Here is a 25,534-nt window from a genome sequence, read left to right as displayed (position 1 = left end):
AGAAGTTGAATGCGAAAATATCATGCTTTTGGCTGTATAAAAATCCAAAACTAGTTTCGTAAAATCCTCGTGCTGTATACGATAATATTTTTATCTCACGTCGAAAAGGAAGGCAAAGTTAAGCATGCTTCTTGTTTCTCATGTCCACAATTGTGACATAAAGAGTGGGGGAAAAAAGGAAAAGCTGCTAATCAACAAATACTGTTGCTTGCGCTGGCTGGAAATTAATACTATTGATGTTGACCAACAGAGAGTACCGCCCGAGCCAGACAGCTTTGTTTCTACGTCGGCTCTCACCAAAAGACTACTGTCAGATTCAAAAGTATAGATATTCGAGTTAAAAAGTCGATAAAAAGAAAAATGAGTAGACCAGTCTCAAATCTAATCACAATTCACATCACATTATATTTGCAGTCTTTCTGCATTTAAAGTCGGAATATAACATGGATTTACATATTCAGCGCATTGGCTATTTTGATCGGAACGAGAAAATAACCTGCTTTTCGACCCTGTATGGGGAAACCTAGAAATTAAAACTCCTTAAAATAAAAAGGCGCCATCCGATCATGGAAAACTTTTAATACATGCGTGTCATAGTCCTATCTGTTCTTAACAAGTTTTCCAAATTACTAATTTCTATCAGCATTTCTTAAAATGTTATCAGTTTAACGTTGAATGGACTTCTCAATGCTGCGAAGTCGGACAAATTTGTGGTTAACATCGTTATGATCGCTGCAATTACTGAATAGTAGAAATGACAATTCAGTACTTATTTTCCATTTGAGGGCGTTGTTGCAGAGGACATGAAAAGTAGCGCGACTCTGATTCGGGCATATAAGCTTGTACATGTAGGCCAAGGGATTAGTGTGGCAGTCGTGTCGTGCTGAGGAGCGTGCATTAAATGCGGCCACGTGAACTGTAGCGACGTTATTGCCAAATGCGTCCAAACAGGACCAAAGTGCTGTTATTCTGTTCTTGGCTGCCGACGGACAAACACCGGTTGACATCCATCGGAGAATAAAGATTGTGTATGAGGCAGCATGTCTGTCGAAACATACCGTTGTAGAATGGTGCATCAAGTTCCGTGCGGGTCGCGTTTCGACGAAAGAGTCCAGTCTCATCCATCACGGACAAAAACAACAAGTGGGTGGTGGATGAGGTCATCACGCGGAAGGTACGCCAACTTAAGTGGGAGACAGTCGAGCACCCACCCTATAGACCTGATCTCTCCTCATGTAATTATCACGCCTTCGGTCCCTTCAAGAAGGCCTTGAACAGTCGATGCTTTCTGTGTCGGACGAGGACGTGCAACGGGTGGTTACCGACTTCTTCACGTACCAGGACACGGCGTTTTACCACACGGCGATTTTCAACATGTTGCGTCCTTGGGATGAGTGTCTCAATGCTCACGGCGATTTTGCCTGATTGGCATCCAGATTCAGGACTGTACGTCCATCGAATGGAAACTTTGATTGCCCCTTATACTTGATGGATGCAGTATAGGGTAGAAAAAAATGAACTTCCTTTTTGGAGTAGTAAGTGTGATTCTAGTACTGCAAAATCAAATTTCTCTTTCTTTAAGTCCTTATTTTGAAAAATGAACAAACGTGTTTTTAGAAAGGAGATTTCCGTTAAAGATTGGTGTTTCCAAATTAGGTTTTTTTGTTTTTGTTTTTAAACGCTATTTGTTCGGGGCGTCGACCTATGAAGATCTTTTGCCCCTACTTGCACCATATGTAAGGAACATGCGTGCATTATGTAAATGGCGGAAGTATAAAGGGTTGAATGTGAGGAAAGGAACGTTAAGGACGACACAAACACCCAGTCCCCAGGCCAGGGATATTAATCATTTACAATTAAAAACCCCTAACCCGGCCGGGAATCGAATCCGGTGCCACCGGGTGACAGGCGGTTCCAAATTAGTTAATACGAAAAATATACTTGAATGGCATTTTTAACTTGAAAGGAATAATATTATATTTTGTTTGCAGACACTTCATGACGAATAGATGTGATGAAGTACAGTAATGAGAAACGCTGGTTATAAAGAATTGAAGCACATAAGCACTATGGCACTTGACCACGAATACTCGCAATCTCAAAAAAAATCATTTCAAAAAGACAAATCATGGTTGAAAATAAAAGTACAGGTTTTGCCATGATCCAAATCGATCAACACCTCGATATGATAGTAGAGAAAAAGAATATAGATATTAAAATGTCCTATAGATCTGCTCTTTATTGCGGGAGACAAAACGTAGATTTGCTAGGGCATAATGAATGTGGAAATAAAAAGGTGACATATTTCATGATGGGCTTACTAATCAAGGCTATTTTAGGGAACTAATAAATCATTTCTGCCTTGAAGAGTAAATAGGCCTACCCCAATCTAATCTCGAATGTTGGCCAAAACATGCTAAATATCATTCTATGGAAGTAGGCGTACAAAATATGTTACTGGCTGCTGCTAAAGTTGTTGTTAGTGGTATTGTTAAAGAAATCAACGATCGCAGCAAAATTTTAAAGGAAATCAAAGAAAGAAATCAACGATCACAACAAAATGTTCGGTATTACTGCTAAATATGCGAGAGATGAAGGGCACGGAATACAGATGGGGGTAAGCGTTCACTTTACTTAAAGAGATTAGATTAAAGAAAAGCTTTTAGTTATAATAATGGCTTGTGGCCTCCGGTAGGGCCTAGTGCAGGTCTTCCTAGTTGACGCTGTACAGGCGACCTGCGCGTCTGGTATGATGGGGCCCTACGTAAGATGTATTATAATGCTGAAGATTATACGAACCCTAAGGCCCAGAGTTATAGGAATTAAATAATGAAAGTTAAAACACCCGATCAAACCGGGAATCGAACCCGGGACCCCTATAACCAAAGGCCGGCATGCTAACCATTTACCGATAGAGCCGGTCAATTGAGTTACAAGGTTTGAATGTAACCGCATTAGCCTCGAAAATACACAATTTCCCGTGATAGGTTGTATTGGACATTGCGAATTGACTGAGCCAGTCCTGCAACGAGGTAGCTGTTGTGTCGAGAATGCTCAATTGCACATAATCGTTGGTTAGAAGTACGTCAACAACTCCTTGTTCCTGTGTTCCTTTTTTAAATTGCTTTACATCGCACCGACACAGATAGGTCTTATGGCAACGATGTGATAGCAAATGGCTAGGAGTGGGAAGGAAGCGACCGTGGCCTCAATTTGCCTCGTGCGAAAATGGCAAACACCGGAAAACCACTTTTAGGGCTGTCGACAGCGGGGTTCGAACCCGCTATCTCCGGATTGCAAGCTGATGGCTACGTGAACCAAACCGCTCAGCCACTTGCTTGGAGTGTTCCTGTGTTCACTGTCATGTTCATAGACTTAATGTGTTGTACGTGGATATTTGTAAAAATGCTACGATTGTGTATTGACGCCTAAGAAGCAATACCTCGTGTGTCACAATGCTCTTCCTGTCCATTATTTTTCTTAAGACTGGTGAGGACTCTCAACGCCGTACGTGTATACACTGCATCAGAACAACTTCCGTTGTGTTCATTTTGTTATGCGCGTGTATAAAGGAAAAAGGACCTTATTTACAGTATAGCGGAAGAGTGCGTAAATACGTCATGCAACCATAAATCTCTACAGTATTGTATGGTAAGGTTTCTTTACACGTAAGCAAAGGAAAATGAACACACCATAAATTGTTCTGAGCGAATGTACAGTATATCCACAAATGGCTGGGAGTGGGAAGGAAGCGACCGTGGCCTCAATTTGCCTCGTGCGAAAATGGGAAACACCGGAAAACCACCTTCAGGGCTATCGACAGTGGGGTTCGAACCCGCTATCTCCGGAATGCAAGCTGATGGCTACGCGAACCAAACCGCTCAGCTGGGAGGCGTGGCCTGTCGTAAGGAATATTATGTATAGGAAAAGATTTGTAGGATACGAGGTTTCGATTTTCAGGTGACGATATGTATTTGTACAACTTTCGGAAGCTGTTTTAGCATTTCAGTCCACTTCAGCGCTTCGACATGAAGATTTTGCGAAAACTCAAGAGTCTATTGATGTTTAAAAGTTTAAAAATACCACAAGATGGTGACACCAAATGGGTGCCGAAAAATAAAACCATACAATATTCAAAATTCGATTTACTTGCGTTCTGAATGCCCCAAAGACAAAAGGAATTGTCCGTACACAATAAAAAATCCACAGTTCTGGCCCTTCAAGCAAGCAACTCAATGTTGAAAACATCCTAGGGATATGAGCTACCAATTTTAGGTAAATAAAATATAATAAAGTATGAGAATATATTCTTTATTTATTCCTAAAAATTAAAATCCTTTTCTAAATCATCGTTATCCGGTCGATTAGATTAGCAGTTTGCTTTTTTTCTACCACTACGAGCACTAATGTGAGTCAATGCATTGTTTCACTTAGGCGCCACTGCGAGCGCTAATGTGAGTCAATGCATTGTTTCACTTAGGCGCCACTGCGAGCGCTAATGTGAGTCAATGCGGAGTTTCACTTAAGTCCTTATAACTACATTCGGTGTGGGCTTTTTTTTCAAAAATCAAACAACTCCTAAGGGTATTAAACCAAGGAACGAATTACAGAAAGAATGATGTAAATACGTTAATTTTGTCAGGATTTGAATAAAAAAGAAAACGATTTAAAGAAACAAGCGATTTTAGGCATTTTTTCCGGAACAGCATTTAGGTCGGAAACGATATTCGAAATTTGTTTTTTTTTTTTTTTTTTAACTTTGATAGAGCCATCCAAGACTTGCAATTTGTAACCTTTCCGAGCCCTTTAGCCCGTCAGCTTTCGGAACAGTTGAATCGGCATATCGTTGTTGCCGGCACAAAACCTCTTATGTGATAATATTTTTGGAGACATACTGACCCGCAGCACGTTACATAAGAAGAGCGAGAATGCCTTGACAACAATCACACAATATTGCACCCTTGATGACAGAGCCTTACCGGCGAAAGTTCTAAGCCAAAATATTTCACATAGGAGGTTTTATACCGGCAGCGACTCTATGCAAAAGGGTGACATGCGACAAAAGTGAAATTTTACAGAAAACACAAGAAAAAGAATAGCCTACGGTATATATTTTAATGTTTCAAATTAAGAACGGAAAGAACTTTATTTAATTCTCGTTTGTGTTCCTTATAATACCATGTGACTTGGATTTAATTTCACCAGCAATTCTGGCTCAAATGTATATTTTAATTTGTCTTACATATCACCTTTATGAAAATTTCCAATTTTCTGAACAGAACTGTATTATGTATTTCCTTTAAAATAATGTGATCACATTTGAAAATCAAATGTATATGCAAAATACACCAAAATAAACAACAATAGTGACATTGTTACTATTACATCATAATAAAACACTAATGAACACGTATTTAACATAATATTTGTATACAACACAGTTTGCTTTGAAAACATCTTTGACCTTGTACATTAATCATTTATATCTATTTAAACCTTCTGATCGTTGTCCTCTTTTGATGTTGTAAGCCATTCTAAGCGTTCCTTATAGAAGTCCATCGCTGGACAGTATTTCATTACCTTTATAATGTCTGTCAATTTCTTCTTTTCAATTGGAATTCTCTCACTGTAAGCTTCTTCTATTCGCAGACTGATGGATGTAGCACAAGGTTTCAATGCAAATGTGTGTGATAAGAAGCCATCAATGAAAAGCCATGCAATAATCTTTCCCTTCATACTGGTATCATGAAACAGATGGTTGAATTTACTTGTTGGACATGGCATTCTTTTACTTCTTGGAATATGTCTGCCATAAGATTCATCTGAGAGATAATTTCTCTTATAATATTTGGACCACCACAATGCAATAATATTGCTAAGTAATCCACATAAATACACTAAATCAATGAAAACATGTAACGACTTTACTTCAGGGCCACTTATCACTCATGAGAAACAGCTGTCGACAGAGTCCCGCCATCTTGACCATGTGAAATACACGGCAGCCAACTTAAACTGTGCATAAAAGAGATATGTGCCGCTCATGTCACATTTTCACATCTTTTATACTAACTATACCTCCTATTCAACATATAAAGATCCGCGTTACATGTCCGGTTTTTACACAGGTTATGTATGTACCCTGTTGAAGTTTATTGCAATAATAATAATGTCAGTTTTGGGAAAAGTAATGTCACCTTTTTGCATATGCTGATTCAATTGAGGAAATTGTTTTATTTTACGTTTTTCGTAGTATGGGAACCCCTACTTTGTCTGCCAAGAAATGTTTCAACATTAAATAGCTGTAAACTACAGCCCCAGCAGTTCTCCAATATGCATAAACACGCTTAGCAATCTTCAACAATACAAGTGAGGCCTCCGAATGCTTCCCGCAGCTTCAGCTGGTCTGTTAACAAACGAACAACGACTTTACACAAATGATGGTGAACAAGGCTTCATGTGACGCCTACTTACGCGCCAAATGAGTATTCCATTCATTAGTGAAGACGAACACAGCCAGGAACACGAGAGAGTTGAATTTTCTCGAAAACTGTTAGAGTTACAAAGAAAATGCATATGACGTTTCTTGTAGAAAATTTCATTTCAAGGCCACATGGTGCACTTCATTTTTCGATAGAGCCAACGGTCAACCGTTCCTTCACCCGTTATTTTTGATGTACGACAAAAATGGCCAAAAATTTGGGGTATAACCCTGCAAAATCCTTCAGCAGTTCGAAATAGTGAAATATATCAAAGTCTAACGTACCGTATCCCTTGCGTGACTCGGGATTTCAAGGTATATCCTTACCACATTTCAGCACAATCGGTTCAGTAGCTTTCGAGCCTATCCGGAACAACAAACAAGCAGATACCATCTGATTTTATTTATAGCTGGTATAGATTAGTGATATTCAAAATGTGGTACGCGTACCACTAGGTGTATGCTGGGTCGTCTCAAGAGGTACGCAAATGTATCATAGATTCTAACTGCTTTCACTGAGCAGTTCAGAAAAGAGTTGAGCCTACTCATTTTTAATAACATCTTTTTTATTTAGTGTTTTGGTCTACTACTACATAGAGTCCCCTTTTCAATCTATTCATTCTAAAATATGTATCAGCTTGTACCTCCCATTGTTTAGGCATACAAAAATGCTTACTTATACTGCAATGCTCGTTTTTAAGTTTTTGTTTCGAAATTCACTCATTTACTTCCATTGTATTCAGTAGTAGTGTATGTTGTACAATAGTAATTGTTGCATCGTTGCTAGACAAAGGAAACCTCGTAATCCCACCATTCCACACACGAGAAACCACGATCCTCCATCTGTCTTGTGAAGGCTTGCCGCGCTACTTGAAAAGAGAACAGAAGACTCCAATGGTCGAATATCTGAGCTATCGTTCAGCCATGAAAATGCCAGGAACAATTCTCCGGCCATTGCTGACGACTCAGTTTTAGGTTTCCTTGGCCCGGCGACGATATATATATAGGTATACATACAATACGTTATTGTTATTATTCGAGAACAGGATGGTGTAGTGGCTTGTCTGTCACCCCGGCGACCGTGGTATGATTCCTGGTGTTCGTTAGGTGGGAATTTCAGATGAAAATCCCCTGGATTCAGGAAAGGGATGCGACCTTAAATTCCCGGCCGCAACTCTTCCTTGCCTCAGCGTGTACAGGGACCCTCAGCAAATGGTATAAGTTGCGGAAGAAGATTATTATTATTATTACTAGCGAATGTACCCGTGCTTCGCTACGGTATTCTACATTGTATTCGAATATCGAAGTAAATAGTGTACATGCAGTAAATAAGATTTTTTTTAAAATTGCATGTCTCTTAGCGTTATCCGAGAAAGAGCATGGGGAGGTCCCCGTACGTTGTTTCCAATGTAAAGTGTTTGTTATGGATTTGTGATACAACGGCAGGCTCACTTGCCTACTGCCATTCACAATCGAGTTGGGAAGTTTACATTATAATTGCAGGCCCCATTGCCTACTACGCGGACAGAATCGATTTGGGGAGTTTTCGTTAAAATGGCAGCCCCCTTTCCTACTTCCAGACAGATTACAGTTGAGGAGTTTTTATTATAATAGCAGGCAATTACCCTACTATCACTCGAAATTGAGTTGTGCAGTTATCAGTATAATGCCAGGCCCATTTTCCTACTTCCAGCCAGCTTACTGCCAGTCACACCAATTTGGTGAGTTTCCATCAAAATAGCAGGCCACTATGCCTAATGCCAGTCACATTTTAGATGAGGACATTTCTTTATAATGGCGGGCACCCTTGCCTAATGCCAAACACAATCGGGTAGGGGAGTTTTAAACAAAACTGCATGCTCACTTGCCTTCTGCGAGTCAAATCGAGAAGTGAACTATTCATTACAATTGTAGGCCTTCCTTACTAATGACAGTTACACAGGAGTTGGAGAAGGAACCCTTTCGTACTGCCAGTCAAAGTCGGTGTGGGGAGTACTGATTACAATAGCAGACCCACCCTTTCTCGATCGCTACAAATCGACATCAGTGAATATATATAGATCGACATACGAAAGTATATGCGTGTTTACAATATTGAAGACCTTCATTTACAGATTAACTGCTATTAAACGTACGTCATATCGACAAAGGATTATACCATAAGACACGCCGGATTTAGTGGCCTAAATGGCTGGTCCTATGATATGTCATCTATTCTTGGGTCAGATTGAGTTAGAAACGTGGAACAGGGTAACGTTTTTGTAAGATTATCTCACATTATATTACTTTTCGGATAATTATGTGACAGCTACATACATAGCATTTGGCTCACATATGGCTACTGGGAGGGCCAATTTTCGTGAAGAGTTTGATGACTCTGTATTTCATATAAGTAATCGAAATTATGAATTATGCATGTGAAAATTCCAAAATGACTTAACATCGATTAATAGAGAAAAATCAAACGTAAAAGGGATACAGATACAGCTAAAAGTCATAAGACCAAGGTTGTAGATCATTCCAAATTGAACGGAGATTGTGCAATCCGTTATGTGATAGGAATTTCCGAAGGTCTGCACCATCATGAAAATTGCCTGCACATTTCGATATTCTTCGGGGATCAAAATGAAAAATTTAATGATCTTGGATGTTTTCCGTTCGTTACAGGCTAAAACGTATAATTTTGTCAAATTTCAATTATCTTCTTTTTCTTCTGGCAGATTATGCTGCAATCTGGATTTTGGGCGAGGCGGGTAATAATTAGGACATTCAGGAAACTAAACCAAAAATTATGCAGATGGTCATTATTACCCCTTAAACGGAAAGCTGTACGAAAATTTCGCCAAAATAGTCAGTGTAGAGGCACACAGTCGTTACGATTTGATTTATATAGATAAGGAATCTGCTCCATGTAAAACACCTTTTGGGCTATGTCCGCTGGACTTAACCTGCAAAAGTGACCATTCATGATACTCCCTTATTAATCCTCCTGACGAAAAAATGCACATGAAAAAAAAGCTTTAGAGGTGGAATTCCATCACGTTTGCTCGATTTCCAGTCAGGTTGATCTTGTTCTGTATATATTGTGGAAGAGTAAAATCACCATTTCGGTTCCCTATAAACCGCCAGTCCATTCCGGAACATGAAATGTTATTTACGTTTAAAACCTACCTTTGGACAGGTGGATGCTAAATATAAATTTTGGTTCGAATGTCTTCAGTAGTTTTCAAGTTGTAAGGAATACGCTTTACACGCACCCGCTCGTGAGTTAAGTCCGATGGGACTTGTACAGAAAAACGGTCCGTTATTGATATCTCCCGTAGTAATCCTCGTATCGAAATGATGCACATGAGAAAAAAAGGTTTAGAAATTAATTTCTACCAAGGCAGGTAGATTTAAATTAACTTTGGTTGTGGATATTTTGTGGAAGTGCAAAATCACTGTTTCGGTTTCGTATAAACCCCCAGTCAGTTCAGGGATTTAGAAACAGTATTTGCCCTAAAACCTATCAAGGACAGGTGTATTCTAAATATGAGTCCTGGTGGAAATACATCCAGTAGTTTGTAGCACTCGCGTACATCGGCGTAATTAAGGAAGAAAATAATACAGTTAAGAAAGTTGAAAGTAATAGAAAATGGATTATAACTGAGGACAGCCGGATAACGACAAATATGTAAATGCCAAGTTAATGTATTGGAAAATCAAATGCCCCTCAATAAATTATGCTAGTGTGAGTTATGGATATAATAAAGTGGTAACAGAGGAGAAATTTAGGTCCAGTGATTCCTAGGTAAACAAATAATAAGAATATGACTGATGGTGTTATTATTTAATCTATTCGAGGGCGGTTATAACATCCAACGATATTCCGCCAATATCCCGCAGATAGGCCGATTGTCGCCTCCGTTTCCTTCTACCCAAGGAACAACCACGAATTTAAAAGCATGATGAGGAAAATGGCAATACGTTACTTCGCTGCTGGCATGCAGTCAGAGACGTTGCCATGGTAACCTGTAGGTTCGTTGTCGGTCTGTCGGTCACTCAATGCAGAGCATGATACCAGCGGAAAATTGTAAATTTCTCCGTCATGTGAAAAGTAAGGTAAATTATGAACATAACGAAAGTTGTTTATAATGAAGAGGCGTTTCACGTACGGTAAATGAAGTTTACAGAAAATCAATAGTATAAGAGAAAATGGAGGAAAACCATTCTAGTTTTCCTATAAACCCCCCGTCTATTCAAAGATTTTAAAATGATATGCATATTGAAACCTTTCTCGGTATGAGTATACTCCAGATATGACGTTTGTTTGAGATCTATCCAGCCGTTTCGACGTGATGGCGGAAAAACCATTCTGGTTTTCCTATGAAACCCCCGTATATTCAAAGATTTTAAAATGATATGCATATCAAAACCTTCCCCGGGATGAGTATACCCTAAATATGAAGTTTGGTTGAGATCTATCCAGCCGTTTCGACGTGATGGTGGAAAAACCATTCTGGTTTTCCTATAAACCCCCCGTCTATTCAAAGATTTTAAAATGATATATATATCGAAACCTTCCCCGGGATGAGTATACTCTAAATATGAAGTTTGGTTGAGATCTATCCAGCCGTTTCGACGTGATGTTGGAACAGACAAACAAACAGACAGACAAACAGACAAACAGACAAACAGACAAACAGATAAACAAACAGACACGAAACGTAAAAACCACCGATTCGGTCTTGAGTTGACCTAAAACAGATAAATATCTGAAAAATTGGCAAAACAAAAGAAATTACAGACAGCGGACCCCCTACAATTTTATTTATATAGATTATTATTATTATTATTATTATTATTATTAATAATAATATTTGCTAGGGGCATCACACCGACACAGATAGGTCTTATGGCGACGATGGGATAGGAAAGGCCTAAGAGTTGGAAGGAAGCGGCCGTGGCCTTAATTAAGGTACAGCCCCAGCATTTGCCTTGTGTGAAAATGGGAAATCACCGAAAACCATCTTCAGGGCTGCCGACAGTGGGATTCGAACCCACTATCTCCGGATGCAAGCTCACAGCCGAACGCCTCTACGCGCACGGCCAACTCGCCCGGTATTATTATTATCATTATTATTATTATTATTATTATTATTATTATTATTATTATTATTATTATTATTATTATTATTTGGCATCCAGCAACAATAGCAATATACTCGTACTTTCGGAGGTATGAAGGTAAAATAATTGGATTTTGGGGGTTTGCCAACCATAAAGTTTGAATATCACTTGTATAGATAACGTGGAAACATTTTTGAAATATTGAATACTACTTTGCTTTGAATTTGTTTAGAAATGTTTAAGCTACCTGTAAGTGTGTGCCCATCTAAAATCCTTTGCTTAAATCTATCACTGGTTTCACCTCTAGTGTTACAAGCTGATTCACTATTTCTCATTAATTGGCTAGCCACCTTGACAATCACTTCCAATATGCAGGCGCTACGCTGGTAGTCCAAATGGAATACTGCTGTAGCTGTGCTGTTGTAATGTCAGAGCCGTTCATAATCTAAATATAGACCCGCACACATTAACCTTTTTATATACAAGATAGGAGAGGAAAACTTACATGGAAAATAAATTTTCTGCGATGGTAACTCATAAAAAAATATAATTGCATTTTTAATGTATATTTGCATATTTGAACATTGAATTATTAATACAGACTATCACTTTTCATTACGATGTGTAATTGCGTATAAATTTTAGATATATTAAAAATGTGTTTTGTGCGTGTTCTTTACTGTTAGCATTTGTCCATACATCAATTAGCGTGTTTAACATATCAGCGCTTTTTAAATAACCACGCAGATGCACACATCGAAAAATATAGCCAGAAAATGTATATTTTGCGGGGGCGGGGTTTTCTAATGCACCACTTGATGTTTAAAATTCTAACAGTTGAATTTTACATTAATTTATACCAATGGCGCTAAGACATGTGTCAAATCTGGTAAGTGTTAAGGCTGGAGATGAAGTGTTTTAGTGCGGGGAATTAGCGAGAGTAGTAAAGCGGATTTAACCTGCAATGGTTTCCAAAAACAACATTAACCCCTCAATAAATAAACAATACAGTTTTGTGCATGTATTGATGTCATGTATTTAAGAGATTTACTTTTATCTAATTGGATATAGACATAAGTTCCTCATAGTTTTGCGCATAAACACTGTACACATGTTTCCATTTTTCCGTTAGGTTTTCAGTGCCGTGCTTACTTTGAGCCCAGAAAGGCCCTCCCAGTGACATGCTCCAGTGCTAGTCAAGATTACAAAACCCGCACCACTACGAACAGTGATACCGTCATGCTTAAAGCAATAGTTGTGAGGACAGCTGTTACGCAAGGTCTCCATCATGCGGCTCCGACCTCTACCTTTGCCACAGTGAATATTTGTTCTTTTACGAGTTGCCTTACGTCGTACCGGCACAGATAGGTATTATGGCGACGATGGAGGTAGAAATGGGAAGAAAGCGGCCGTGGTCTTAATTAAGGTACAGCCCCAGCATTTGCCTCGTGTGAAAATTGGAAATCACGGAAAACCATCTTCAGTGCTGTCAACAGTGGTGTTCGAACCCACTATATCCCGAAAACAAGCTCAGAGCTGCGCGCCCCTAACCGCAAGGCCAACTCGTTCGGAGCCACAGTGAATTAATACCACGTTGCCATTATGAGGTCCGGCTCCAGCGTGCTGGCCTTTTGTCACAGGGAGTCCCAGTTTCGATTCCCGGCAGGGTCGGGAATTTTAACCATCATTGGTTAATTTCGCTGGCACGAGGTCTGGGTATATGTGTCGTCTTGATCATAATTTCATCCTCATCACGACGCGCAGGTCGCCCACGGCTATCAAATGAAAAGACCTGCATCTGCGAACCGAATTTTTCCTTGGACACTCCCGGTATTAAAAGCCATACGCAATTTCATTTACCATTATGAGGTGTGAATGTCAAGTTAGCTGCATCTCTCTCCGTACTCTAATTCAGAGCTGGTCAAAAGTTTCGTACAGAGTGCAAAGCTGTTCCACGAAGTGCAATCATCCATGGCTAGCGCGAACACTTCCACTATCATTCTCACCTGCCTCACCGAAACGCGTTGATTCCTTAGCCACCTTACCCCACTGTGTACCCACCAACATTTAGCACTATTAGATGTCGTCCTTGGGTTCGATTCACGGTACAGCCAGAGATTGAAGAATGGCACGAGGGCTTGTATGAGGTTAAAATGGTACATGCAGCTCACTCCAGAGGGGTGTTCCTGGAAAGAGCTGCACCATCTCGGGGCAAGGATACGACTTTGTCCGGCTCCATGGTTAAATAAAGTGTGGTGGGCTTTGGCCCAGGGGGTTCTGGGTTGGATTCCCGGCCGTGTCGGGGATTTTAATCTTCATTGGCTAATTCCAATAGCTCGGGGCTGAGTGTGTGTTCCGTCTTCAGCATTAGAAGTCATCCTGGGTAGGGTTCAATCCTCACAGACACGCAGGTCACATATAAGGCGTCAACTCGAAAAAACTTCAGCAGGACTCTTCGGAGTCACACGCGATTATTATAACCGCACTGTGTCCACCTACCCTCAAAGTCTTGTGCGTGAATGCTGCCAAGAGCTTAACCATGAAATCAGAATTATTTAGTTTTATAAGATGTAACTTTGGAAAACTTCATTATTGTCGTTGAGGTCATCAGGGATCACGAATTAATTAAATGTTGTGCTTTGCTTGTGATAGTACATATATCACACCCTCGCACTATGTGTAGAGTTGAGAGATATCATTGTCAGTATTCGATTTATTATTATTATTATTATTATTATTATTATTATTATTATTATTATTATCTGTATTTCAGTTGTATATTTTGTCATTAATATTTGTAAGTTGGGAGGTCTCCATATATGTAGTATGAGTAATTTGTTTTGACCATACGGCTGCGAAAACATTGCTATATTGGAACTTGGAAACTTTGCATGTGTCATGTATATATCCCAGTCTGATGAGATGAGCTTGTTGTTGTACTAAGAAAGTTCTATGACTCACGTGAAACACCCCAGGGAGTTTATGTCTTGGGACCAAGAAGGAGTTCACGGCGTGGTCTTGACAAGAGGATCTACCATGATTGGCTGGCGAGGATCAATCCAGACGTATCATGTGAGAGGAAGGGGAGTGCTGATGTCTATAAAGGTGGATCAAACGGCGGGAACCACACACACTGTACGAGAAGGATGTAGTGCGGACACACTGTACGGGGATGAAGGAGTGCGAACACACACGGGAGTGAAACTGTATATACGGTACTGGAGTGACACTGCTGCACTGTACTGGACTGGACTTCAAACGTTTGGGGAACGTAGTCTTGTTTGTGTAACGTAGTATTTTTATGTTTGTGATAAGTGACTGACATACAACTTAGTATTGTATCATTTTGTGGGGGCCTGGTATTACATGTTGCTGAAAGCTGGGAGTTACTATATCTCAGACTTTCCATAATATATGCTCAGGAACGACAAGCGTGTGTTGCTCAAATGTATATATCCTTACAACAAGTGTTAAAGTCTGTGAACACAGTATTACGAGGTACAGTATCTGTGTGATTTTATAAGTGCTGATTATGAGAATCGACAGGTAGTATTGCTACAGAGACAGTGAAGGGCTCTTATCTACATATATGTACATTGTTCAACGAACCAACTACAAATGGTGGCTTAGTTCTCGCTTTCGTTTTCCCACTGTTTTCATTGTTGTTGTTGTTGTTGTTGTTGTTGTTGTTGTTGTTGTTGTTGTTGTTGTTGTTGTTGTTGTAAATATGGAGTCTTCCAGTAATATTTTTTTTGTGTTTTAAAAGTGTATGTTTGTGTGTTGATGAGGTGCTCATGCACGGATTTTATTGAGAATATAGTTAGATATTTAGAATCAGTGGAGTTATTGATGAACCTAGGTGCAGTTCCTACCTATTTAGTCGTTTTCAGAAGGTTAGGTAAGGCCTGAAGCAGATGTACCAGTACGCAGCATTATGTACACGCCCTGGGATATAAAGAATTATCAAGCTCTATCCAAATTCGAGGGATCCATTCTGGTGAACTGTGCCCATACTACGGACATTTCGATTAATTATGTTTATTAATTTAATTTATTTAAAGTATTTTATTTATTTATATATTTTAATTTTTTATGATCATGTATTAGTAGTTTATCAAATAGTTACATGCTCTTCTCCCAGTCCTATAGCTTAATGTGAATGGTACTTTAACAAAGATAAATCAAGGACGAATCTAGCTACACTTGTAACTTGTTAAACACTGGATGGTACCGCTTTTCAGTAAATAGTGCAGAGTAGAATATTTATTTAAGAAAACGGAAGACAGATTAAAAGAATTTTGTATGAAAACTGCAAATTAAAAAAAGGATATTTAACATTCATTGTACGTTTTCTGGAAAACAATTACTTTTTATTTCAGGTACTTGGGGGAAGTATAGGACATAAAGAATTACACGGAGTTTAGAAAATTTTCGTCGGTAATTCCAACTGGCAACCCTGATCTGTTAAATTTCATAACTGAAAATATGATTCTACAAACATATGTAGAATAGAATAAATTCATAGCGTAACACAACTTATATTGCTCTAAACTAGACTATACCGGGCGAGTTGGCCGTGCGTGTAGAGGCGCGCGGCTGTGAGCTTGCATCCGGGAGATAGTAGGTTCGAATCCCACTATCGGCAGCCCCGAAGATGGTTTTCCGTGGTTTCCCATTTTCACACCAGGCAAATGCTGGGGCTGTACCTTAATTAAGGCCACGGCCGCTCCCTTCCAACTCCTAGGCCTTTCCTATCCCATCGTCGCCATAAGACCTATCTGTGTCGGTGCGACGTAAAGCCGCTAGCAAAAATAAAAAAAGAAAGAAAAAAAACTAGACTATTTTACTCATTCTCTCTCAACGTACTGTATTTCCACCTTCCCCATCACTCTATCATTGCAGACAGTAAACATTTTTACCTAAGTTATAATAGGAGTGAAGATGTTTGAGTTTCCACACTTTGCCGCATTTGCCCGCCCTGCTATGATCAATACACACCAATGTGGCAAGGTAAAATGTATTTTCCTGCATGAATAACTAACCATGTGCTACCACAACGTAAAACTGTACACTGTCCTCTACAGAACAAACGTGTATCGCTGTAATGAAAGACCTTTTAATCTGATTCCTTGTCGAGCTAAGGTCATTTCGCGTGGCAACAGTAAAACATCAAATGAGTGAATACAACCATGGAGGGAAGGAATGAATCCCACGACAGTCTACAGCAAGGGGATTAATCCATTACAAATTGAGGGTCTAAATTCTAGAATCTACATGCTAGACATTTTACAATTTTCAATGTGACATCCGTCGGTCTATTGGGGGTTTTTCGATTGTACTGTAAGTCCATTACAATGTATGTCACCCACAAAAATATGTTGCATAATCTGTGTTGCTGAGTGCTTTCTTGATGAGTGAATTGTAATTAAGTGTGGCAAGGATGGAGAAAGATACCGAATTGAAGTGAGGAACCACGAAGGACGAGTTTGGCGACTTTTGAGAGAGAGAGAGAGAAGGAATCTGAACATAATTCTCTTCTCAGTTTTATTTTTGAGGCTAAGAACACCGTATACTATAGGGAGAGTCTGAATGTGCTGACTTCTATTCGCTTACATCAAATTATACTACATTATATCATACCGGGACGGCCCCGCGGTGTAGAGATAGCACGCCTGCCTCTTACCCGGAGGCCCTGGGTTCGATTTCCCGCCAGGTCAAGGACTTTTACCTGCATCTGAGGGCTGTTTCGAGGTCCACTCAGCCTACGTGATTACAATTGAGGAGCTATCTCACAGTGAAATAGTTACCCCGGTCTAGAAAGCCAAGAAAAGCAGCCGAGAGGATCCGTCGTGCTCACCACACGACATCTCGTAATCTGCAGTCCTTCGGGATGAGCAGTGGTCGCTTGGTAGGCCATGGCTCTTCGGGGCTGTTGCGCCATGGGGTTTGGTTTATATTATACCGGAGTTAACGAGATAACACTTCAACTTCTTTTTTTTTTGCTAGGGGCTTTACGTCGCACCGACACAGATAGGTCTTATGGCGACGATGGGATAGGAAAGGCTTAGGAGTTGGAAGGAAGCGGCCGTGGCCTTAACTAAGGTACAGCCCCAGCATTTGCCTGGTGTGAAATTGGGAAACCACGGAAAACCATTTTCAGGGCTGCCGATAGTGGGATTCGAACCTACTATCTCCCGGATGCAAGCTCACAGCCGCGTGACTCTATGCGCACGGCCAACTCGCCCGGTACTTCAACTTCTACTGGCAGATATATACTGTTATTATAAGGGATATTTATCATCACCTCTCAAATGAATGTTGGTTCTTATTGGTTCGATATCAATAGCAAATTACCTCTGGTAGGTATACCTTCTTCTGTTGGCTAAACTGAAAATAACATTATAAACTTGAGTTTTGAAGGAGACCTTTTGCCTGTACCTTGTACATGGAACGACATATATATATTACAGACATCTCAGTCTGTCAGAAGCGTAAAGTCACCTTCTACAAGTTTTACTTTGATCCATATCATAATACCAAATATTTTTTCAGATCTAACAATGTAGTTTTTCATCAGAGTCTGTTCATCCCACAACGTTTTGCCGTGCTCTTTAAATGCTTATTTCATTTTTATTCAGAAGTAGTAATTTAGTCATTAGACTATATTGCATTAATAGATTGTTAAATCAATAAAAACGGTTTTGGTATAAATATTTTTGTTAAGGGAATTTTGTTGATGTTGTTTATGCTAAACACACTGTGGTATATTCTGTATGTTCACTAGGGCCTAACAGGAAAGGAATGAATGGCACTGTCTATATTAAACTGGCCAACAATATTATAATGCATTCTGAATAGGTTAAAAGTAATTTTGAAACTAAAACCTTGGTTAAAAGTTTTAACACTTAAAGGGGTAAATTTGAAATTCAACAACGTCCTTTGAAGTCAAAAGAGATGAACTTTGTGGGGATCACGGTGATGATGGTTAACAGCAGCGTACTGTGAAAGGGATTCGAAATATTCCCCCTGTGTATGGAGCAACGGGCTCAGTGTCATTTCACGTGGCCATCAGCTAAAAAGTAAATGAGTGAACAAAACCATTAGTCGTTAAACAAAGCGAATGTGAACGTGGGAGGGGATCAGCCCCATGGCCTAGGCCACAGCATGGGGCTTACATTCATTGCAAGTTGCGGGGCAAAACAAATGCAAAATGTAAACTCGCCATCAAATAAATCATTTATAACTACGAAACACAGGAAGAGCCCATAGCGGATTAACCCAAATAAAAAACGTTACGGATTGCGAACGAACAAAACATTCACTTATTTAACTTACCAAAAGACGGAGGAAAAACAACCGTATATGTCACTCCCTTGCCTTCTCGTTTAACTTCTTCAGTCTCCTTTTCTCTCTCTTGTAGCACACAAGGGAGAAAAATCTATGAGAAACAACTGTCTCACATATGTCCCATAGGTCTCTCCCAACTTTCATTATTATTGTTAATATTATTATTATTATTATTATTATTATTATTATTATTATCATCTTAGAGATTGACAGGAGAGTCAGTGATTACGATATATTATTTATCATTTTCAAGACAAAAGTTTTGTCATTTCTGGTGAGACGCAATCGCTTAAGTGTCTCGTTTGTCTTCTGGTATGGCCCCGAAGAAATGTGTTACTTTAATTGATCTGTCTCTGACTAATCCTTACCGGGCGAGTTGGCCGTGCGCGTAGAGGCGCGTGGCTGTGAGCTTGCATCCGGGAGATAGTAGGTTCGAATCCCACTATCGGCAGCCCTGAAGATGGTTTTCCGTGGTTTCCCATTTTCACACCAGGCAAATGCTGGGGCTGTACCTTAATTAAGGCCACGGCCGCTTCCTTCCAACTCCTAGGCCTTTCCTATCCCATCGTCGCCATAAGACCTATCTGTGTCGGTGCGACGTAAAGCCCCTAGCAAAAAAAAAAACTGACTAATCCTTGACTTGAACATTATGAAAGTGACAGAGGTACAAACGTTAATAGTAAAATCATTCCTTATTCAGCCAGTTCCTGTCATGAATGATATTAAAGTGTCCCTCGTTGGGTCGGATGGGGTGTGAATTTCAGTGGGGTAAGCAGCTTGATATGTAATAGCACCATCTGCCTCAGAGAGAAAGGCAACTGCAAACCTATCTCATTCCTCACTTCCGCTCGTCCTCCCACAAAACGAATTGAGCTAAAAGTGTTCAAGATATCATTTCCTACGACTTTTGTTAGTCTATATGCACGCTGACCGAGCGAGTGGCTACACGATTTGGATATTCTAGTTGTGAAACTTGTATTCGGGAGATGGTGGGTTTGAACCCCACTGTCAGCAGTCCCACTTTCACATCAGATACATGCTGAGGCTGCACCTTAATTAAGCCCAAGGTCACTTCCTCCGCAATCCTAACCCTTTCCTAACCTATCGTCGCCGTAAGACCTGTGTCAGTGCGACGTAAAACAAACACTAAAAATATAAACCCCTGTAATCCCCACCCCTTGTACTACAGAATAATATAATCATCATCAGCCCAATTTTCCTTCCGGTAGACCTTCTACTCAAACACCAACTCTCATGTTTTGGCGTGACACTTACACAAACAGACAAAAATGCAGATAAAAAATAATCCGTTAGTGGAAATGATCATTATACAACTCATCCAAGGTAAAAATGAAGTGTTAGCCGAAAATTCGAAATGTACAATAATAATATTTATAATATATATGGGTCTACCAGGCTCCTTCACTGAATGGTCAGCGTCGTAAGCATAGGTTCAGAGGGCACCGGATTCTTCCCTCACCAGTACTTCCAATGACATCAAATTTTTCTACAACATCAATCACTACTAGGGATGTTCTTAAAACTAAACTCAAGTATTCCATCAAGTGCCCTTGTAGAGCGTCTTTTAAGTGAATTCAAAGATGTACTTTCCCCAAAGAGGTACAGGTTTAGCGATGAACGTTTTAAGACCAAATTATTTTGTAATGCACGAGGCAAATTATTTGAAATACTAAAATAAGTAGTCCTGAGATTCGAATTCGATGGGGAGCAATGAATATGAATGGGGTTTATGGAAGAAGGGAAGTAGAACTGGCTGAGTCAGCAAGGACGATGCGTCTGGATGTGTTACGAATTAGTGATGTTCGGGTTAGGGGAGATAACGAGGAAGAGAAATGAAATTATAAAATATTCTTAACAGACGTTAAAAAGTGATGGGTAGAGTGTAGGATAGGAGTGTTCATCAGGAAAACTATTGTTCGCAACATAGTTTCTGTTAGACACTCAAATGAGCAAATAGTGTGGGTAGATTTAACTGTTGCAGGAATTAGGACGAGAACTGTCTCATTGTATTCACCATGCGAGGGTACAGATGAGTATGAAGTTGACACGTTTTATGCAGCACTTACAATTAGTGGCATCGCATTCAGGGTCAACAGCAAGGATAGAATAGTGCTGATGGGCGATTTCAGTGCGAGAGTTGGAAATAGAATTGAAGGATACGAAAAGTTGATGGATAAATGTGGGACGATATGTAAGCTAATAGAAATGGGAAGCGTTTACTGGACTGCTGTGCTAGTATTGAGAATATGCCATCCCAACTCGGACACGGAATAGATGGGGGAAGAAAAAATTCGTAATAAACCCGGCAAGCTAACTGGGAATTTCCATTGATGCACTACTGAAAATATGCCATATCGCAATGTGGTGCCATAAGCCTTTCCTAAATCGATGAAGACAGCCACCTATGCTGCTTTCGGAGAAACGCGTCCTGGACAGAACTCTCCAGGCGTACCAAATTATCAGTGGTAGAGCGGGCAGCTCGAAAACCACATTGGTACACGTATAAATGTCCTCTTTTCTCCAAATACCAAAAACCTCGTTGGTTCACCATCCTCTGGAATAGTTTACACAGACAGTTAGTGAGACAAATAGGTAAGTAACTTCCTACTTCCATAGGATCTTTGTCAGGCCTTAAGGACAGGATTTACTATTCTCTCCCACCACTATGAGAAAAATTCATCCTCTGTGCTGATTCGATTGAACACCCCAAGAAGATATAAAAAGAAACCCTCACTATGATGTTTCAATATCTTGCTATGGGTACTATCTGGTCCGGAAGCCGTACCCTTGCAAAGCGCCAAGGCGCTGCGGAATTCCCACTCCGTAAAGGGCACGTTTTAGTCTTCTGAAGCTTGAGTGGCAAAAGTAAGACGATGACGTTCTGCCTGCCGCATCAGAGCCAGGAAATCAGGATGGTGATTCCCGAAACCAGACCCATCTGTGAAATGACTTACTACATGGTTAGGAAACCTTGGGTGGATCATTGATTATACTGACTGCAATGTAAATGCCAGGTACTAAGTATGGTCCTTGTACATCCGAAATGCGTCTAAGTTTAGTCTACATTTGCAATGACGGTGTATTTGAAGTCATGGACGACACATATCTGCCCCATAAAGCTTTCTTACTCTGTCGAATAAGAACTCGCGCCTCAGTGCAAAGTTTTTTAAATGTTACCAAGTTGGCCACATTAGGTTGCCTACGATAGCGTTTCTGAACGTGATGTCGTTCTTTTATAGTTGCTGCAATTTCTTCGTCTAAATATGGAAGGAATTTTCATAGACGAGTCCCAGAAAATATTGTAATGTACTCCTCAGCAGCAGCAAGGAAAACTTGTGCGATATAAGGTATATCATCGTCTACGCTCCAGCCATTCGCATCGTTATACACAGCCAATGAAGTTAACTTTGGCCAAGCAGCATGTTTATGAATCCATTGGGAAGAGCCTCGATAGATTTCTGTTTCAACGAAGTAAGAATAATGGGGAATTGGTCGCTGTCACAGACTTCATCGTCTACATCCCATCGAAGGAGGGCACGGCTGCATAGCCTAACGTCAATACGTGAGAAGGTACCGTGCGCTACGCTGAAATGTGTTTGTTTCCCTGCATTCAAAATGCATAAGTCCAGCTCTCCTAATAACTGTTCAAATTCTCCTCCTCCTTTGGGGTAAGGTATTTCAGAGCCCCATATTAGGTGATGGGGGTTAGAATCACCCAAAGAGAGAAAAGGACTTGGGAGCTAATCTATAACATTACATCATTGATATTAAAGGGCTTTCCTGATGGGAAATGAACATTGCAAATCTCGTTATGTCAGGCAACGAAACACGTACCGCTACTGCCTCCAGCTGAGTTCTTAATGGAACACACTGTCAGCAACCCTGAAAATGTTTCTCCGTAGTTTCCCATCTTCACACCAGGAATGTCTTGGGGCAGTTCCTTAGTTAAGGCTCAGGTCGCATCCTTACCATTCCTAGCCTTTTCACATCCCACCGTTGCCAAAAATCTGTCTGAGTCGGTACGACGCTAAACCACTGGCAAATAAATAAATAAATAAATAAATAAATAAATAAATAAATAAATAAATAAATAAATAAATAAATAAATAAATAAATATATAAATAAATAAATAAATAAATATCTGATTTTACAATTTCTTTACGTCACACCGACACAGATTGGTCTTACGGCGACGATGGGATAGGAAAGGCCCAGGAGTGGGAAGGAAGCGGCCGTGGAATTAAGTTACAGCTCCAGCATTTGCCTGGTGTGAAAGTGAGAAATTATGGAAATCTATCTTTAGGGCTTTTGACAGTGGGGTTCGAGCCCATTATCTCCCGGATGCAAGCTCACGGCTGCGCGCCGCTAAACGCACGACCAACTCGCCCGGTGATATAAATAAAAACTGACACGTGTGATATGGGACTGTGATTCTTATCGCTCCCTATATATTCTTTTCCTTCCTGCTTTTTTCCTAATAGATTGGGGTTGTCATTTGGTTTGGAAAAGCCGCACATTTACGGCTGGATTCGCTTCCTAACGCCAACCACATGCAACGTGTTTCTGTGGTCGTTTGTAGTAAGTTGTGTTGTGTGTAAATTAAGATAAGTGTATTAAGACTAACACAAACACCTAATCACCACGCCAGAGTAATTTACCACACGCAGTTCAAATCCTCGACCCAGGCGGGAATCGAACGTGGGTCCGTCTGAACCGATGACCAATAAGCTGACCATTCAACGAAGGAGCTGGACAGTTGTAGCTCTTTGTATACATACAGTCCACGAAACACACATAAATCTCAATTTAAGCGAAATATATAGCCAATTCCAGGTTTGTAGATTATAGTAACACCTTCATTAATAACGCCAGGTTCCTTCAAGAAATATTTCTATTTTATTGTCATGGAAAACAAAATGTTTTACTCCCGGTGACGTTTTTATCCAGTAACGAAGTGTGATGTCCGCCTCTGTGGTGTAGTGGTTAGCATGATTCGTTGCCATTCTTGGAGGCCCGTTCGGCCTTCCGGTGGGCCTACCAGGCTCCTTGACTGAATGGTCAGCGACGTAAGCATAGGTTCAGAGGGCCCCGTTTTCGTCCGGTGATGAGGTGGTGCATGTCCAGCATCTATCTCCATCTTCGGATGGGGATGTTAATGTAGGTTAGAAAGCGTCTCGCCACTTATAAAACTCTTTGAAAAAGTGCACACTATGTCACGGTTACAGTGGAATTGTAATGGTTATGCCAATTATCTAACTGAGCTTCGCCAGGTAGTCAGTTCGCGGCGAGTATCCATTGGTCTGTATTCTAGAAACTAATTTCAGACCAGGTCATCATATGGTCTTGAAGAATACTCAACGGAACGGGATCATGCCAAACATATTCAGGGCTGCTGACAATGTGTTCGTACCCACCATCCTCCGGTTGCAAACTAACAGCTACACAACCCGAACTGCGCAACTCACTCCTTCGGTGCGTAAAGGTTAATTCAAATTGTAAGTGCCGTGCACATGTCCACAACCTGGATCGTACCAGCGCATTCACATTGGGCTTGACGTACCGATCCGAGTAACGCGGCCGCAAGCCGTTACCATGAAAATCCTCCATGCCGTTTTCAAGAAACAATTTAATAAAACTAGCTGTAATTTCGGACGAAGAGGGTGAGATAGAAAGTGGATATTTTTATAAAGCAAGAAATGAAGGGGAAATACGCGCTCTTTATCCAAATCTGTTATACAACGGAATTAATTAATGACATGTGGTATTTCAAGTTGACGCCCGATAGGCGACCTGCGCGTCTGTGAGACTAGGGTACTACCAAAGATGAATTATAATGCTGAAGACCGCACATAACACACAATCCCCGAACCATCGGAATTAAGCAATTGAGGTTAAAATCCCCGACACGGCCGGGAATCGAACCCGGGTTCCCTTTATCCATGGAGCCGGATATACAACGAAATTAAATTCCTTTAGTATTTTCGCATGTCCCATTATGAGTTTGTGTCCCTTTCGGCATCAATTCAAGACTTTATTAAGGAAATTAACATTCCTTTCCCGGAATGCATCATGGTAGCTAAAACACTTGTTACATATTTCAGATAAGTAAGTTGTGGTGGTGGTGAATATTGTTTCAAGAGGAAGTACAACTAGGCAACCATCCTCTATATAACAATAATAAGAGAGAAAAATGGAAGGGCTCTGACAATTCGAAAAATGAAGATATCGTCCAGGGAAAGACTTGGGCCACGAAGGGCGTGAAAATGAAAGACTCCCTAGCCCCCAAATGTTGTAATAGCATCGGAGTCGGAAAAGAACAAGAGCCGACTAATATAAGTCAAAGAGGATAGATGAAATTGAGGAGCCTGGCACAAAAAAGTGGAAGCACAACTAGGACTCAGCTAAGGGCCCCGTGGTCGCCAACCCACGCTCCCTACTTGTGAGCCCCTGGGGCCCCTTTAAGTCGCCTCTTACGACAGTCGAGGGAGACCGTGGGTGTTATTCTGCTGCCCCCACCCACATGGAGGAGGTAAGTAAGTGAGCCTGTCGGTACCTACATGTGGGATGTTCCCACT

Source organism: Anabrus simplex, chromosome 2, assembly GCF_040414725.1.
Source record: "Anabrus simplex isolate iqAnaSimp1 chromosome 2, ASM4041472v1, whole genome shotgun sequence".
NCBI classification, from domain to species: domain Eukaryota; kingdom Metazoa; phylum Arthropoda; class Insecta; order Orthoptera; family Tettigoniidae; genus Anabrus; species Anabrus simplex.
The sequence above is the reverse complement of the archived record's forward strand: the minus strand, read 5'-3'. Positions refer to the sequence as shown.